Source organism: Onychostoma macrolepis, chromosome 22 (genome assembly GCF_012432095.1).
Source record: "Onychostoma macrolepis isolate SWU-2019 chromosome 22, ASM1243209v1, whole genome shotgun sequence".
NCBI classification, from domain to species: Eukaryota; Metazoa; Chordata; class Actinopteri; order Cypriniformes; family Cyprinidae; genus Onychostoma; species Onychostoma macrolepis.
Window position 1 is genome coordinate 2,386,190 of NC_081176.1, and position 18,260 is coordinate 2,404,449.

Consider the following 18,260-nt stretch of genomic DNA (forward strand, 5'->3'; position numbering starts at 1 on the left):
TAATTAGGAGGCCATGATTGACAAGGGCCAGTGGAGGGAATTTGGCCAGGACACCGGGGTTACACCCCTACTCTTTACGATTAGTGTCATGGGATTTTTAATGACCACAGAGAGTCAGGACCTCGGTTTAACATATCATCCGAAAGATAGACATAAACAGGGAGTGCCTTGAGAAATACATTTAATGGACATTTAAGACACAAGTATGCTTGCTTGTAGATGTGGTGTGATGTATCATCTTCATTCTTCATCCTTACTCTTCAGTAACAGAAAAGAAAAATCAAGTTACATGCTGTTTTCATTCAATCCCAGAATTGTGTGTGTGTGTATACATATAACTTAAGCAATGTATATTAAGTTTTTTTTCCACCCTTCATGGCCAGACTCTCAGCCTCATCCAGACGGTGATACAGGTCTTTGACAGTCAGCTCCAGGTTCTTCTTCATCCTCTCCAGGTGAGCATTGGTGTCCTGCTCCTTCTTCAGCTCCTCTGCCATCATGGCAGCCTGAAATATAAGCCAATTCAAATGAACTAGACAGAATGAATATAGACAGAAATGCCTTCCATGAATGTTTCCTTTGTTACCACATGCAGCTAAACAAAGTCAAATTACTGTTTAATTTAGAACAAAGAAACCGAAAGTAAACACCCACATCAGTGATGGCCTTCTTGGCCTTCTCCTCTGCATTTCTGGCCTCCTGGACTGCATCATCCACCTCACCTTGAAGGGCATGTCAGCCTCCAGCTTCTTCTTGGTGTTAATAAGACTTGTATTCTGTGGGATACAAGCAGGTAGTTTAGTGTACATTTAACTAAAAGTTGGTTATCATTTAACCTGAATTTGCTACAAGTATAGTTTTTGGTTACACTTTATTTCGATAGTCCACTTTAGACATTCAACTAACTATAAGTAACTTTTTAACTACATGTCAACTACATGTCAACTAATTCTCATTAATTTGCAACTTTGTGTCTACTAACTCTCAGAGCAGACTGTTAGGGTAGGTTTAGGGTTAGTAGAGCAAGTTGACATCTACTTGCAAAGTTTCTCATAGTCAGTATGTTGTATGTTGTGGACCCATCAAAATAAAGTGTTTAAAAATATTAAACAGACAGTCTACTAATACTCTAATGACTGCTAGTTGACATGTAGTTGCAAAGTTAAATACTGGTAGTAGAATGTCTAAAGTGGACTATCGAAATAAAGTGTTACCTAGTTTTTCCTGTACTTGTGAGTGCAGCAGTCCCACACGCTCGCTGGCATCCACCAGCTTCTGCTCTGCCACTTTGCGGCCTCTCTCTGTTTGCTCCAGTGCAGCTCTCAGCTCCTCAATCTCTGCTTGCATCAGCTTATTACTTCATGTGTCATATTCATATTATCAAATATTTAATATGTGTTGCAATTCCACATTCTACAGAAAGATACCTTAAGTTGGCCTTGGACGTTCCTGAGCTGTTTCTGGGCCTCAGCAGCCTGGCGGTTGGCATGACTCAGCTGGATCTCTATCTCATTCAGATCTCCCTCCATCTTCTTTTTGACTCTCAGGGCATCATTTCTGCTTCTGATCTCAGAGTCCAGAGTGATCTGCATGGAATCGATCACTCTTTGGCTGTTCCTCTTGATCTGTTCTATCTCCTCGTCCTTCTCAGCCAGCTTCCTGTCAATCTCACTCTTCACTTGGTTCAGTTCCAGTTGCACACGAAGAATCTTGGAATCGTATCAAGCTCACAGGAAAATAATGTAATGCACTGTTAAGAAATTAATTGATTTGACAATTTTAAGTAACAGTACTTCAGTTTCTTCAAGTGCAGTCTGGATCTCTGCTTTCTCAGACTCCGCTGACTTCTTTGCCTTTTCCAGTCCATGAATGCTCTTTCCAGTCTCTCCAAGCTGCTGTGTGAGGTCAGAAAATCTCCTCTAAAGGGTTTTAAATAGTGGAATTGTAAAACTTTCTATTTTAATGCATCTTTTTAAAATGCTTTTTGAACAAAAAAGTGCCATTTACGTTGCAGATTCTTGTCCTCCCTCTTTAGGGTCTCAAACTGGTCAAGAGCTTCTTCATAGGAGTTCTTCATTTTGAAAAGCTCAGTGCAGAGTGAACAAGCTTCTTTCTGAGCACCTTCTAGTTCAGCCTGGCGTTCCTCATACTTTTGTTTCCACTCTGCTAGGAGCTGAAGAAAATGGTAGTCATTGTTAATTAGCCAAGTCCATGGATCAAGGTATAGATTTAAAGATAATCCACAGCCTTCTCACCTTGTCAAAGTTTCTCTGCTTCTTGTCAAGGTTGGCAGCCAATGCATTTGCCCTCTCCACATCAATCATGATGTCCTCTACTTCACCCTGCAGTCTCTGTTTGGTCTTTTCCAGAGAGGCAAACTTGGAGTTCATCGCTTCAATGGATTCTTCAGCAACCTGCAGACGCTGGGCAAGCTTTTTCCTGAAGAAAGTGGTATGAAATTATGAAATCTTAATAATATTTGTTATATTAAATGTAGGGTGCCGAAGACATTGTTCTTTGCTGTACTTACTTGGATTCCTCAAGCTCCTCAGTGCATTGGATGGCTCACTGTTGGCCTTAGACATCCCATGCTGGAGTTCAGCTTTAGTCTCCTGCTCCTCATCAGAAGTCATGGCAGACAGACTGAACTGCATGGGCCAGAGCATTCTTGGCCTTAAAGTCAGAAAAACATTTAAGTGAAAATGTTTGCATTCCTGTTGTACACACCTATAATCTTAGCTATATATAGTACTTGATAAGGTAATCTTTTTTGTAGGTACACACCTTAACCTCTTACTCAATATGTCTTTTGAGTTCCTCAACCTGCTGAGTGTAAGCCTGTTTGCCTCTTGTCAGTTGAGAAACAAGAGCTTCTTTCTCCTCCAATTGATGGCCAAATTCACCTAGTATGAGACAACGTATGATTTATGACAGAGTCACGAAAGAGTTGTATGATTTCAGTACTGGGTTTTTGAATCACTTTTTTCGCAGTTCTGTGCTTTTTGTGTGTATGGTATATTGAGTGTTTACATACCATTTTCAGTTTGGAGCTTTGCCTTCTGGGCATTTATGTCATTAAGTTGGCGTACAAGCTCATTCTAGTAAAGTGTGTTACGTCTTAAGACATATATTTTCTTTTTGTAATGACTTCATGGTATTGTTTTCATCTGTAGTTGTGTATGTTTCCTGCTCTTCCCTGGCTCCTCCCACTCTCCACTCTGGCAGGTAGCCTGATTGCTCTCCCAGCTGCACCTGTTTACCACCCAGGAGGGAAGCAGCATAAAAGCGGAGCACAACTCTCAGCAGATGAGAATTCTTCTCCAGAGCATGGTCTGTGGCTGCCCAGTCCAGTTATTGAAGCTGTGGCCCGTCTTATGGGGAGCTGTATGATTGTTAACATCTTTACCCTTTGGCTTAAGAATGTGGTTGTTGTAGTTGTTTGTTTTTTATTGAATGCTCTAGTTCTGTTAAGCCCCTAAGTTAAGAGTTCTGTTGCTTTGTTGTGACAAAGTACCTTAGTTCCTTGTTTTCCCTTGTTAAGCCGTTTTCATCTGATTGTTTGTTCTGTTTCGATTACCATTCTCTTTTTATTGGAACTGTAGGGAGGTGGGCGCCTTTTATTTTGTAACCTCCTGTTTCTCCTGGTTTGTGGTTAGGCAGGGAGTAAGTGTACATTCTGTTGTTGATTTTCTTTTCTTTGCGAGACTTAGTAAGATTTTAACTCAAGTCAGACTCCACTTTTGTTTGTTATTTTGGCCTTGCCCCCTTCTGAAGTCTTTATCCCCCAACTTGTACATTGTTTCAAAGAAAGCCCGGCTACACTTTGTTAGCCTCTAATAAATCTGTTAAAACAGATACTGTTGTTGTGGTGCTGTGACAGGGCCCAGACAAATGCTCTTTAAACACTTAATTTGTTACGTTCTGGTAAAACAACCCCTAGACACTCTTAGGATGTAACAAGTGGTTTAGATGATACCACGTTGTACTTCCCTCCACTTGGACTGCTGTTGGAGTAGCTTTCACCACTTTGTAGGGTCCCTCTCTCCTGGGCTCATTCCACTTTCTCCGGAATACCATCAGGCATACTTGATCACCTGGAACCATTGGACATTCCAACTCTGTTTCTTCACAGGGCTCTTTTCTTGTTTCCTGTAAATGGATAGCTTTATGGATGGCAGTTAATTTCTTCATATAAGATCGAAGTTCCATTTGCAATTGCTCTAGAGGAGGTCCTTTGTAGGGACCTCTGCAATATGGCACAGGCATGGGTCGACACGTGAGCATTTCATGCGGTGTTAAATGTGTGTTTCTGTTAGTTTGCATGCGATGGCTCATTAGTCTCTACCACCCCTTGTTATTGTGGATGGTAAATGCATCCTAGACTCTGCTTTATTCTCAATTGTCGCAGTACTTTTTTTTTTTTTTTTTTTTTTTTTTTGTATGAATGCCGATCCATTATCTGGAATTACTTATGAATAACTTATTTCTGATGGTATTCCAAATCTATGAATTACTTCTCTTGTTAGAAATTTAATTAATGTTCCTGATCTGCTGATGGTACTGCCTTGTACTCGCTTTATTGTATCCACATAGTCCATTACCAAATGCTGGAATGGTTCTTCTGGTACTTGTATATTGCCTATTGGTGGTGTTATTCCTTTTCTCACATTGTTTTTGGCACAAACTTCACATATGGCCAGAAATTCACCTACCATTGCATGTAAATAAGGAGACCAATATCCTTGCTGTTTAATTTTCCTTATCACTTCCCCCCCTTGCGCAATGGTCAAAACCATGCACATTGTAAATGAAAATATTCAAAAGTGAAGTTGGGGCAACAATTTGCCCTTCATGTGTACGCCAAATATCTTGCGTGTCTTTTTTTGGCTCCCCTTTGGTACCACATTGAGTGTTCATAGGGGCCTGCTTGTTGTTGAATTTGAATAATATCGTCCAATTGGAGTTGAGGTTCTATAAGAACTACAGGTGCTAATACTGCTACTGCTTGATTATCGCTAGTCTTTTTGGTAGCATCATAGCAGAAATTAATTGACCTATTTGTTCAAAATGTTGTATGGGAGTCCCGTCACTTTTTTTGAATCCTCTGTTTCCATACTGCTCCAAATAAATTACATAGTCAAGTCATCTTTATTTATAAATAAAGATGACTTGACTAACAACATACACCATGAGCATATGCTGAATCAGTGAAAATATTGGCTGTCTGTCCCTTTGCCAATTGATATGCAGCTGTGAGAGCTTTTAATTCTGCTAATTGAGCAGAGCAAGGCTGTACACAATGTTGTGATATCACCGGCACAAATTCTTTGTTGTCCTTCACTACTGAATATCCTGTATGATTTCCTACATGATCTCTAAAGCTAGAACCATCTACAAAGTAAGTGACTTCTGCCTCAGGGATTGGTGTAGACTCAAGATCTGGTCGTAATATAGTAAATGTAAATGAATCAGTCACACAATCATGAGGTTTTCCTTCAAAAGCCAAAGGAATTAATTCAGCTGGATTAACTGTATGACATCGCTTAATAGTAACACCTGGATATGTAAGTAATGATAAATAAGCTAGAATTCAGGTTTGAGTCAGAACAAATTTCCCTTGTTCTACTAACTCTACAATTTTGTGACGAGTATAAATGGTTTCTGGGTACCCCATGGTTATTGTGGATGTTTTCTCATATGCATAATATACTGCTGCAAGGCCTTGTTGGTAGCATGGTGGGAAACCCTAAGTTACATTTTCCAATTTTGTACTGTAGTAAGAAATAAGCAGTCATCCCTAGAAAAGTCATTTGTCCTACTGTTTGAGGCAGTGGTGTTTTACTTATGCCTTCCAATTGAGCTGTAGTTGTATGTGCCCATGTGCCAAATGCAATCAATCATCCTAAGTATTCAACTTGAGGCTGGCAATACTCTATTTTGGTTTTGGATACTTTGTGACCTCCTTGTTCTAATTTCATTAGGAATTTAATAGTCTTTATGACATTGTTCTAGTGATGTGGAACAAATAATCAAATCATCTACATATTGTAACAGAGTACTATCTATCATAAGATCCTCTAAATCAGCTTTAAGTACTTGATTAAATGTATGTGGTGAATGTTTAAACCCTTGAGGCATTCTGGTGTAGGTATACTGTTTACTTGCATATGTAAATGCAAATAAATATCTACTCTCCTCTGCTAGTGGAACACTGAAGTAGGCCGAACAGAGATCAATTACTGTAAAGTATTTTGCATCAGGAGGGACATTCGTCAGTAGTGTGTGCGGGTTTGGTACCTCAGCTGGCAAATTCTCTACTATATCATTGATTGCTCGTAGGTCATGAACAAGACGCCATCTGTTTTTGTCTGCTTTGACCACAGGCATAATTGGAGTGTTACAATAACTACTTGTTTCTATTAATACTCCTGCCTTCAGTAAACTTTCAATGGTGTTTTTAATACCTGCTTCAGCATCAGGATACAAAGGGTATTGCGACTTTCTGGGCAGATGTGCATCTGGCTTAAGTTGTACTCTCACTGGGTTTGCTGATTTTATCATTCCTACATCTGAGTCATGTTGAGACCATAGTTCAGTTGGTACCTGATGCTCTACGTCCTTCAATAGTTTAGTGTCAGTAGTGTCTATCAATTCGGATGTTGCAGTCATCTACGTCAGTTTCTTTTGACTGATAACTGCTTCCTGAGGAATTCCCATTAAATTGGTTGCACACAAAATTTTGACGTAATTTTTGTCAGCTGAATGAAAAATCAATGGATGTTCTGTTGGTTCCCATTTGCTTTGTTCTACCTTTTTCATTATTAGTCATAAATCTTTTGCTTCCCAATTTTTTCCTACATACTGTATAAAGACACATGTGGCACAAAATCTGTTACATTGAGCCATTTTTTCACAAATTCATTTTCAGGTATACTGCTCCCTGTTTACCTATTATAATGTGCTGTGAAATTATTAATTTTTTGGTCCTTTAGTTTCTTCCTGCCATTTCTCTTCCATTTTTCCGTCTCTTTCAGGATCATATATCATTGTACAATGAAATTCTGATGATGGTAACTGTGCTTCTGGAATCTGTGCCTCAGTAAACTTTCCCCATTTTATTAATTGTCTCTCACATCTGGTTCTATCTGTCCTATCCAATAAACATTTGCTTTTGGCTCTAAAACCATCATCTGAGTTTCTATTCCCATTGTCTCTATATACACTCCTTCAGGAGAACACCAAATTTATAGCCCCAATTTACATAATGCATCTCTCCTTAACAAATTAACAGGAGTCTGATTTGACACAAGAATGGGCATTGTTACACTTTTATTTTTATTTTTAGACACACTGGAGCTGTTATTGGGATTAGCGGCATTTGTCCTGAGAATTCTATTGTCTCCTGCAGTCAGGAGGCCTTAATTTTATGTTCTGTGAAAGTAAGGGCCCCATCATATGTTTTGCCTCAAGGAAAAACGGGGCAAGCAGCTTCACCCTATGTCTGCACTTCTCATACAGATTTCTATACATGCAGGCAAATACACATTATTCTAATAGTAGAATAAGTTGATAAATAAATGGCTATATTCACGTTGATTATACTCGAATAATTTATATTTTGATTAATAAAACCCTTTTTCATGACCAGCTCAACCCTGCTTAGCTTCAGTGGGCAACCAGTCTTGGGCTGCAGGGTGATATGGCTGTGGCTATAGTAGTTTTGTGAAAGTAGAAATTAACTGATTCTTAAAGATTATTTTTTCAAGATTGTATCTTTGCTTTAGCCACAGCCTCCATGTTGCTTGTCAAGTCATCAATCTCCATCTTGTATTCACTCTTCTCCTTCTCCAGCTTCTCCTTGACCCCCTGGAGGTTGTCGATTGTTCTCTGAGTTCAGCCACAGTGTCTGCTTGCTTCTTTCTAATTGCTGCAGCTGTAGCTTCATGCTGCAAGGTAGACTTTCCCAGATCATGGCACAACTTCTGGAATTCGGTTTCACACTTCTTGTTCATCTCAATCTGGGCAGCAGTGGCACCACCAGCTTCCTCAAGCCTCTCACTGATCTCCTCAAGTTCCCTGGAGAGATCAGCTCTCTGCTTCTCCACTTTAGCACGAGCAGCTCGCTCTGCCTCAATTTCCTCTTCTAGTTCCGGTAACACTTTATTTCGATAGTCCACTTTAGACATTCTACTAACAGTAAGTAAATTTGCAACTACATGTCAACTTGCAGTCATTAGAGAATTAGTAGACTGTTTGCTTAATATCTTCTAACACTTTATTTTGATGGGTCCACAACATACAACATATTGACTATGAGAAACTTTGCAAGTATGTCAACTTATTCTACTAACCCTAAACCTACCCTACTGAGAGTTAGTAGTTGCAAATGAATGAGAATTAGTTGATGTGTAGTTCCAAAGTTACTTATAGTTAGTAGAATGTCTAAAGTGGACTATCAAAATAAAGTATAACCCTAGTTCCTGTATACGGGCCTAATTGAGGAAAAAAACCTTTTGTGACATTTGTAATGTGCATTTGCTTAGCAACTTCACAGTTTCACATAGAAAATGTTGGTTAGCATTACCTGAAGTTCTTTGATCTTCTTCTGAAGCTGTGCTCCCAAAGACTGTTCATCCTCAATCTTGAGAAGCTGATTTATCTCAAAGTCCTTCCTGTTTTTAAAGTATGTTTTGTAGAATGTGCCAAATACTTATTTTGTGTAAATTTCAAACATTTAATGTCTGCTCACTTTTTGATCTTTTCATCTGATTGTTGTTTTTCATTCTCCAGGTCCATTATGGACTCCTGGGCCCGTTTCAGATCACCCTCAAGCTTCCTCTTTGCTCTCTCAAGGTCCATACGGAGTTTCTTCTCTTGTTCCAGTGAGCCCTCAAGCTATTTTGAGAGAAACCAAAGCAATAAAATATTAAATAACAACAGTATTATTTCTCATTGGTTCCCATTGATTGATTGGTCTCATTCTCATGCCCATAACTTACATCATCCACTTGCTGCTCAAGCTTTGACTTGGCTTTAGTCAGAATGTTGACTTTGTCTTCCTCTGCCTGAAGGTCATCAAGAGTCTGCTGGTGTGCCTCTTGGAGGGCTTTCTTCTCTTTGGTCAGCTTGGCAATGCTCTCATCCTGAGAGGCCATCTCATCCATCAGGTTTTTCACCTAAATGGAAGCATTGTTTATTGGTTTCATTTTCAAGAGACTGAATTACAATCAGCAGTGTGACGATGTAAAAAAATACTGACTTTATTTTCTGTTGCATGTTTCTCCTTCTCCACTTTTGCCAAAGGTGAGCTCCAGGTCACCAAAATCTTTCTTCAACTCGATGCATTCATCCTCCAGTTTCCTCTTCTTGGCAGTCAGTTCAGCATTGATTTCTTCTTCATCCTCCAGTCTCTCGTTTGTCTCTTTGAGTTTGGCCTCGAGCTGGATCTTGCTTTTGATGAGACCTTCACATCTTTCCTCAGCATCAGAGAGGTTTTCAGATTCCTGTTCATTGGCATGGATATAGTTAATGACTTATGTTCATAGCTGTAGGATCTATATTAGGATCAGTAAGAGCTGAAAATACTCACAGATGCTACTTGCAGTTGAAGGTCATTTTTCTCCTGAAGAAGTGACACCATTTTCTCCTCAAGCTCCTTCTTTTTAGCTAAAGCCTTTGTTAAATCTTCTTTCATTTTCTCAAAGTTCTCCTTCATTGCTGCCATTTCTTTCTCAGTCTCTGCACTCTTCAGAAGAGGCTTGATCTTAAAGTAGAGCTTCATCCATGGCCAATGTTTGACATTCATGAATGAGCTGATGTTGTATTGGATGGCAAAATTCGACTCTCTGTGGAAGGGAGTTTCTGTTTTTTTTTTTTTTTTTTTTTTTTTAATTTTTATCCAAAGTCTACAACTGTAGTTTTCCTGCAAATCAAATAATATAAGTTTCACCCAGCTCCTCTCCACCATCTTCACAAACTCTCTCCTCACGAGGAAGCCTGAGTCATGGTAACCAGCGATGCTAATTTCTCATCTTTCATTTACTCGAGAGTTCCCAACCAGCTTTAAAGAACACCTGTACAAATATATGATTTACAGATATGTAGTGATTAGATGGTGCATAATCATCAATTAGGAGGTTGGAAAAGGGTATCCTTACCTCTGCTTGAAGTCACCATAGAGGATTCTGCTGGGGAAAACCCTTCCTGCAGATTCTGATACCCTCCAGCACACCATTACACCTGAGCTGGTGGATAACCAGGAAGTTCTCCATCAGACCTGAAATGCAAATGTTCTTAAGGTTCCAGAGATATTTTCAAAAATGTGATGTATTTGAGTTTTTAAGAATCAAGTTTACATGGAGTCTTAGGTTCATTAGGAATCAAGCAGTGCAAAAAGTGAGGGTGAGTGCTCCTCAGATTAGTCTTCAGCTTACTGAAGTTCTCCTGTGGATTTGTTTGTCTTTAGTCTAATTTTTAATTTAGAATAAGCTCACATCTTTCATTAAAGAAAGAATCTTTTTACCCTAAAAAGTGCAGACACTGTCTGGAAGGAACCACCCTTCTTCTTGCCTTTCTTTCCACTGCCGCCCTCAGCGGTTTTATTTCAATGAAAAAACTTGTTGTTCTTGATCTCATGTTGATTTCCATTAACCCCTTCAATAAATCACTATGTGAAAATGTCTTGCAAGTAATTAAAACACCAAGGATTTCAGGAAATGCAGATGTTCATACTCTCTGTGCATGCATGCGCGGCATACAGGAAGGCTAGCATTTTGAGCAATAACTTTTGGTAAGGTTGCACAACAGAGTCGTTCAGTGGATCCTTGTTCTTGTCCAACCAGCCAGCAATGTTGTAATCCACAGTGCCGGCGTAGTGCACCAGAGAGAGATGGGCCTCTGGCTTACCTTTGACAGGCTTGGGCTTCTGGAAAGCTGCACTTTTGCCCAGATGCTGATCATTCAGTTTGCTTTTGAAGCTTGTGTCTGTTGCTTTGGGGAACATGCACTCCACTTCAAGGATGGAGAAGATGCCCATTGGCTGTTGATGAAATGTTCACACTGAAGTACAGGTACAATGTGAATAGTAAATTTAATTTACTGAATATCCTCTTACCTTCTCAATAAGCTCAATGCAGGCAGCCAAGTCCATACTAAAGTCAATGAACTCCCATTCAATGTCTTCTTTCTGGCACTCCTCTTGCTCCAGAACAAACACATGGTGGTTGAAGAACTGTTGCAGTTTCTCATTTGTGAAGATGATGCAAAGCTGCTCTAAGCTGTTGAACTGATAATTATACAGATGCAAGTTCTTACTGCTAACTTATCTTTTATCTTGATTCTTTCAGAGACATTAAAAACTGATGGTCACGTCAAAGATCTCAAATCCATCAGTGTCCATCACTTGTTGTCCAACGTCTGATTGATATGGACGACCATCCACAGGAACATTTTCTCATAGACAGACTTTCAGAGAGCCGAGACTGTGTTGTTCACCTGAGAAATTCAGTGGAAGTGATATTAGACTTTACTTTCTGAAGTATGAACATCTCTTATGAATGTTTTTGGGACATTTCTAAGTTTATTCTATCAAGTATTTATAATCTATCGAGTAAGTGAGTTTCTAGAAGCGCTGCTCTGTGCATGACACAGACACCCTCACGCACGCCTTTTTGAGAGTGTTTTGTATGCCTTATGTATAATTTGTGTGATTGGGACAAAGTACTGGATAGCAGGCGGTGTCTTAGGACTACTTTTGTTTTGGCGATTGTGCTCTTGTAAGAACCTTTCTCCACATGCAGAGTTAGTGGCCACTAGCTTATTCAAGAGCTGAGCTCCTGTCTCTGCACTGCTGCAGAGATGCAGCAGATCTTTCCTGATCGCCAACTAAAAACTTGCCAGAGGGCATTAGAGCTCCACTTTGGCAGCAACTACGAAGAAGAGACCAGAGAGGAGGTGTATGACAATGGCTACAGAAAAGAGGAAACTGATCCACACTGCCATCCATGACTTTTGATCCCCACGTCCAGAACACGGTTAAGGTATCATTTTTTTTCACCTCAGAAACATAGCAAGATTGCGTCCCATTTTATCTTTCTCTGTGGCTGAAAAACTGATCAATACGTTTGTCTTTTCTCGAATTGACTATTGTAATGCTCTGCTCGCGGGGGTCTCTAAATAAATTCTAAACAGATTGCAGTATGTTCAAAATGCAGCTGCCATAATCCTGACAAGGTCCAGGACAAGTGAACACATTTCTCCTATTTTGGATTCCCTGAATTGGCTTCCGGTCAGGCTTCGCATTGATTTTAAAATTCTCATGCTTACCTACAAGGCCCTGCATGGATTAGCACCTGTATATCTGACTGAACTTTTAACCAAGGCGTAATCTCCGCTCGTCTGATTCTGGCTTGTTAACTATTCCTGTAACTCGTTTACGGTCTATGGGTGATCGTGCTTTTTCCTCTGTGGTGCCAAAACTCTGGAACTCTCTCCCCATTGAAATTAGACAGGCTGAATCTTTCAGTGTTTTTAAATCCTCTCTTAAAACATATTTTTTCCGGTTAGCATATTTGTGACTTTTTTCAGTGTATTTATTCTGTATGTTTTGGTAAGCACTTTGAGAGAGTTTTTATATAAATATTTTTATATTAATAAAGTTTTTTTATTATTATTATATTGCGCCCAACAGGCATTCAGTAAGCACGTGAGTTTCCTAGCCATGTCTTGACCTCCGTACTTGACCATCTCGAGGGCGATTTCGTCCAACCCCACTGCTTTGCCGTTTTTGAGCGCCCGTATCGCTGTCGTCATCTCCGCCATGGTGATCGGCCTTACCTCAACATGTAAATCGTCCGCTGGTGTCAGCAGTTCGTCCGAGAAGGTGGTTGACAGGAGCGGCTGGTTGAGCATTTCCTTGAAATGTTTGACTCATCGCATCTCTTGTTCATCCCTCGTTAGCAGGGGCTTGCTGTTATCTTTGATCGGCCCGTCAGCTCTCACACGATTCTGTACAACGTCTTTGTGTTGTTCCGGGCGGCGGCTTCTTGCGCTTCATTGCCTTTCTTCTCGATCCACTCACTCTTATTGCGGCGGCAGCTTTTCTTAACTTTTTATCTTTTATCTTTTATCGCATCGCATCGCATGAATCACATCGAATCGAATCGCATGAATCACATCACATCACATGAATCACATGACATGGTGCTGTCTGGCCTTTGGTCACCATCTTGTTCCCGACCTTCACTCTGGGGTAGCACAGAGCTTTCAACATGTCAGCAGAGTTGAGGCCCATGAGGTAGGCGATTTTATCAGCCACTGAGGAAGAACATTTTTAGAAATTGTCACTAACAAAGAGAATGTTTAGATATGTAAATAGAACATCTTATCCTCAGTGCCATCAGATTCAGCCTGCTGCTCTCTCTGCTTCTGTTTGAACTTCATGTTCCCATGATGCATCATAGCACCTGTCAGCTTGTAGATGCTGATTTTCTCATCAGCACTGAAGCCCAGAATGTCAATGGCAGTCTATTTTTACACAGACCAAATAAATCTAATATTTTGTGTTTTTTTTTTCTGTTTTGCTCAGATATATTTAATAAAATCTGGAAATAGTACCAGATCTAGTAATAATGAAGTTGTCCACATACATCTGTGGCAATGAACTCCTCCACGTCATCGATACTCTTGACAGTGATTTCACCCTGGCTGATCATTGGATAGTCATAAGGGTTGGTGGTGATGAGCAGGGCCTCTGTAAAGAGTTGATGTGCAGCATGTTAACGGTGCTCTCAAACAAGGAAATAACTGAAGCACACAATCCTGTAGATTTCTCACCGAGCAGCTCTGGCTTGTGTCCAGTCATGAGTTGGTAGAAGATGTGGTAACTCCTCTCAGCCGACAGCTGGAATGTCACTCTCAACTTTTCCAGCAAATCTTTCGAAAAGAAAAAAAAAGTAAAAAAAAAAAAAAAAAAAATGTTGAGTTCTGATGATGAATTCACCTGTTAGAATCCAAATAAAAATATTTCGTAAAACAATGATGCCTCACAAGTTTCAATATCATCTGAGGCCAGTTTTCCAGTGGTTGCAAAGTGAATACTGATGAATTTACCCTACAGAGATGGAAATATTTAGAACCGCTTAGAATTTCCCAGATCTGGATTGTTAACTGAATTTGTATAATGCACTTAATCTGACCTCAGCAACTTACAAAACAAGAGGAGTTGTCATTCCTCACAGTCTTTCCATTACCATAAGCCTCCAGCAGAGGGATGCTGCAATGATTTGATCCTCTAGTGACCCCTGGTGAGTGTTTAAGGAATTATCATGTAGAATATTTCTGTTACTGTACCTTGGATGATATTTGATTGTTTAGTTTAGTTACCTGCATTTTTCCAGGGACAGGTTCTGCATTCTTCGGTCCAGACACACGTTTGGTGTTGACAATCTTTCCTGCACCAGATTCTCCACTGAGTGTATGTGTTAAAGGGGTCATATTATGCCCATTTTCCACAAGTTGATATTATTCTTTAGGGTCTTAATGAAAAGTCTGTAACAGTTTGGTTAAAATTTCTCAATTGTAGTGTAAAAAACACCTTTTTTACCCTGTCAAAAACAGCTCTTGTCAGAGCAAGCAATATCGTCATTCTCCTTTAAATCTGAATGAGCTCTTCTGACTCCGCCCCTCTCTTCTGAGCCGCTCTCTGAGGGACTGTTTATTTTAGCCGCATTCATCGTGAAACATGCTAATTAGCACATTATTTGGATAGGCGATTTTCAAAGATTCATTTAAAAGTGAAAGTGATGTGACATACAGCCAAGTATGGTGACCCATACTCGGAATTCATGCTCTGCATTTAACCCATCCAAAGTGCACACACACAGCAGTGAACACACACCCGGAGCAGCCATTTAAGCTGCGGCTCCCAGGGAGAAGTTGGGGGTTCATTGCCTTGCTCAAGGGCACCTCAGTCGTGGTATTGAGGGTGTAGAGAGCGCTATACATTCACTCCCCCCACCTACAATTCCTGCCGACCTGAGACTCGAACTCGCAACCTTTGTATTACGAGTCCAACTCTCTAACTAGGGATGTGCCCGAAGCCGAATATCTTATTCGGAAAGGCACAGATAATGGCTTCAAAACAAATAACGGATTCATCCGAATAAAAGAAAAAATATTCGGCAGACACAATCACATGTTTGCTGGAACAGCACTACATTAATGAGGTCTGCGGTTGTTAAGATTTGTGCAATAATAATGGCTAGTACTGCTTTGATCATGGTGATCATTGTGTTAGTCTAACGAATGTGGTCTCCTCAGCAATAAACTATCTGCGCGCTCCTTTTTTTTTATTGCTGCCTGTCAGTGCTGGCGAAGCAATGTTGCCAGATATTGCTACAAAAAAACAAACACAACCAATCTCCTGACAAATGTGCCAAAATAAGTTTAAATCTTGTATTTTGCAAATAGGATACAGAATCTCTAACTTCAACCTTCATCTTCCCACTTTATTAATGATCTAATTACTTTATTAATTAACTGTCTTTCGGATGAGACGTTAAACCGAGGTCCTGACTCTCTGTGGTCATTAAAAATCCCATGACACTCATCGTAAAGAGTAGGGGTGTAACCCCGGTGTCCTGGCCAAATTCCCTCCACTGGCCCTTGTCAATCATGGCCTCCTAATAATCCCCATCCACTTGATTAGCTCTATGTCTCTCTCCTCTCCACCTGTAGCTGGTGTGTGGTGAGCGTACTGGCGCCGTTGTCCTGTGGCTGCCGTCGCATCATCCAAGTGGATGCTGCAAACTGGTGGTGGTTGAGGTGAAACCCCCCCACATAATTGTAAAGCGCTTTGGGTGTATAGCAATACACAATAAAAGCGCTATATAAATGCTTCATTCATTCATTCATTCATTCATTCATTAACGCTGTTACATTTAAGTATTAAAACACGTCCAGCGACGCATATAAAATCTAGATCTGGCAACATGGAGTGGAGTGGAGGCTGCACGTGCACCAAGCTCCTTCACTCCTGCGAGTCAGCCACATGAATTTCAGCGACATGATTTTAAATAATTTTTCATATGTAACAATTCATTCCCTTCAGAACCAAACCTAATCCTGTTCAGCTCAGATGACGGGAGTAAATGACAACTGCTATGTTCATTATTACATCCAACAACAAAACACCTCAATCGCTCAGGAGTCATTCTTGTCTACATCTGCTCCGGCGGTGAAACAACTGATGACAGCTCACTCAGGGCGGGTCTGAGGTAAGACACCAGTGCAGTCTGTGCTAAAACGCTACTGTCAATCAAACTATTTTGGGAGCGGCCTTCGCCCGTGTGACGTCACACAGATAGACGGCTCGATTTGAGAAAGGGGAAAAGATTTTAGTAGATTTAAAAAAAAAAAAACCACTGGATGGATGTTTATCATTATAGGGTGGTTATGTACACACACTGCCAACTCACTTTTCAGTTCAAACAACTTGTAAAAGTGCATGTAGCATTATATGACCACTTTAAAGATGGAAAACAACTTTTTTCAGTATATTAGAAATGACTTCTTTTGATAAATTAGCTTTTATGTATGTGATTCTGTAAAAAAACATAATTGTTAGGCACTTTATTTAAATGCACACCAGGAAGCTGCTGAAGATGTGAAACCAGCATTCGCATCTACATGCATTGTTTTAATGGTGTGGTCTTAACCTCATATACATGCAACACCACCAGTAAGCAGCTTTATCCCCCACACCTTTCTGCTACTTTGGTTCTAATTTTTTGTAGCACATGCCAATTAGAATAACACTTAAGTATTCATATGTCCACGTAAGCCACGCTTTCCAGCAGAAAAGTACAGTGGCCGAGAGAGCGCTGCAACTTCAGAAAACACATGCAAATAGAAAAAGCACCAGCAAATCAAGAAAACGCCTTCAGCGCATTTCTTTGTTTGGTTGTGTTGTGAGCATTTGTAGCGCGTGCTGTCAAATTGACCAAGTTGTTGTCTTAATTTGCGGGTGTTTTTTCTATTTGCAGCATGTTGAGCTCTCTCAGCCACCGTAGAAAAGCCAGGTGTTAATCGATTAAACAGCCTTCACTTTTACATTTCAGAGTGCATTTTCTGCAAAAATCTTGAATAAGCAGTTTTCTTAAGTGCATGTAATGATATTCACTCATTAAACTTATTCAAAAATCTTTTAGTTATCACAGTCTACTTATGTAATCAGGGTAGACTGAATCTCCCTGTCTGAAACAAGTTTGTTATTTTAAGTGAAACTGCTGAACAGATGCTTTTCGTTTTTTAAAATTTGAACTGTAAACGTATCAAGCAAAATATAGGCAGGCTCAGGTTTAGCACAAAATAAGCATGCTTCCAAGCCAATCAAATTTTTTGATTGGTTTGCAAATTGGATTGAAAATGTTTATCCCCGCTTACCAGTGAGCTTTCCAGCTTGAACCAGGTTAAAAGTCCCATAAAACAACAGATTATCATTTTAATTTCTGAGGTAACAGGTTATCTGGGTGGTTTCCAGGGTGTGCCAAGGCTATATGAGGTGGTTGCTAAGGCTTTGCTAGGCAGTTTAATAAGTAGTATCTATCTAGTTAGTTAAATGTAAAATAGAAATTAAACTCATCACCAACATCAACATGGACAGCCTACAACTAACAAGATGACTAGAAAGGTAAGTTTGATTATTATTTTATTGTTTCTTATGTGATGTTTAATGATTATTGGGTTACACTTTATTTTGATAGTCCACTTTAGACATTCTACTAACTATAAGTAACTTTGTAACTACATGTCAACTAGCTCTCATTAATTTGTAACTACATGTCTACTAACTCTCAGTAGGGTAGGGTTAGTAGAATAAGTTGACATATACTTGCAAAGTTTTTCATACTCAGTATGTTGTGGATCCATCAAAATAAAGTGTTAGAAGATATTAAACAGACAGTCTACTAATACTCTAATGACTGCTAGTTGACATGTAGTTGCAAAGTTACCTGCTGTTGGTAGAATGTCTAAAGTGGACTATCAAAATAAAGTGTTATCGATTATTGACTTGTCACTTTTACATTTGTGCTTGAGTTATTGTATTTTTAACCTGGAAAAAGAACATTTATTTTTTTCAGTGCTGTAAATTCATTGAACAGTGGTCTTCCTAATATCAGAATCAGACAATATTAGCTTAATAATATATAATCATAATTATTGTAGTTATGATGGATACCAAGCAAATGGCTGGAACCACT

The 18,260-nt window shown here is 39.7% G+C and overlaps 1 pseudogene; it reads right to left on the bottom strand.

The window, feature by feature from the left end:
• Positions 1–353: 353 nt before the first annotated feature.
• Positions 354–14,527, bottom strand: LOC131530120 (myosin heavy chain, fast skeletal muscle-like; annotated as a pseudogene).
• Positions 14,528–18,260: the final 3,733 nt, after the last annotated feature.